This window comes from Branchiostoma belcheri, unplaced genomic scaffold, assembly GCF_001625305.1.
Source record: "Branchiostoma belcheri isolate BF01 breed outbred unplaced genomic scaffold, Haploidv18h27 scaffold2266, whole genome shotgun sequence".
Lineage (NCBI taxonomy): Eukaryota > Metazoa > Chordata > Leptocardii > Amphioxiformes > Branchiostomatidae > Branchiostoma > Branchiostoma belcheri.
The window spans coordinates 1-1063 of NW_017803787.1; the positions used below are offsets into that span (position 1 = coordinate 1).

General features: G+C 54.3%; 1 pseudogene; it reads right to left on the reverse strand.

Moving 5' to 3' along the window:
- Positions 1 to 238: 238 nt before the first annotated feature.
- LOC109470481 lies at positions 239 to 1020 on the reverse strand (annotated as a pseudogene).
- Positions 1021 to 1063: the final 43 nt, after the last annotated feature.

A 1063-nucleotide genomic window follows, 5' to 3' on the forward strand; every position in this document is an offset into this window, starting at 1 on the left:
CCAGTTATCATCATCATCATCACCCTCACTAGAAGCTGCAACTAATAATAATGATACGGTGCGACCAAATGTTTGACAACCGTTCAACAAATTTTATTACATATTTTATACATATATTCTTACATATTTTGTAAGAAATGAAATTGAGACAAAGGAATTGGTGAATAAAAAATAGCCTGTGCAACGTGACTAGAAAATGCTATACACCACATTTTTAGTTCAACAAATAGTCTTCGGCCTAGTCTGTAAGGCCGCGTAGTTTCTGCTCTAAGACCGCGGGTGTGGGTCTGTGGGACGGGATGGCGTTCCAGCACTTCAACATGAGCCTGTACAGTTCCACAGGACACCCGCCAGGCCTCTCCAGTCTGCCGCCTTCCTTCAGAATCCACACGAGATGCCGACACGACGGCCTGGCCACGTCCGAGTAGTGTGGCTCCTCCCCCCGCGTGGCGATCTCCCACAGCAGCACGCCGAACGACCACACGTCGCTCCAACAAGTGTACTCACCGTCACGGAGAGACTCCAGCGACATCCACTTCAGCGGGAGCGGCTCGTCGCCTCTCCCCGCCTTCTCGTGAACATACGTCGCGTCCGTGTACACGTCACGAGCGAGACCAAAGTCTGCCAGCTTGGCAACGTTGTCCTCGCCCACTAGAACGTTCCGCGCCGCCACGTCGCGATGCACGATCTTCAGCAGCTCTAGCTCCTGTAGCGCCCTGGTCACACCCATGGCCAGTTGAAGCAAATCCCTCAGCGTCACGGCGGAGTCCGGAGCTCGACACTGCCGAAGGTATCCTCGCAGATCCCCCCGGGGAACGTACTCCAGAACTATACGCTTCGGTTCCGAGCTGGTGATAACGCCGTATAGCTGGATGATGTTAGGATGTACTCGGCGCTCACCGTCGTTGAGGACCTCGGCGTGCTCGTGCAAGGCGATGAGGATATCTGCTTCGCGGTAAAAATCCCGGTCCCACTGGCAGCCTCTTCCCTCCTCCAGTCGGTCGACATTTGCAGACTTGGCTACCACTGTGACCTGTCCTCTCTCCCGGACATTCAGTCGACC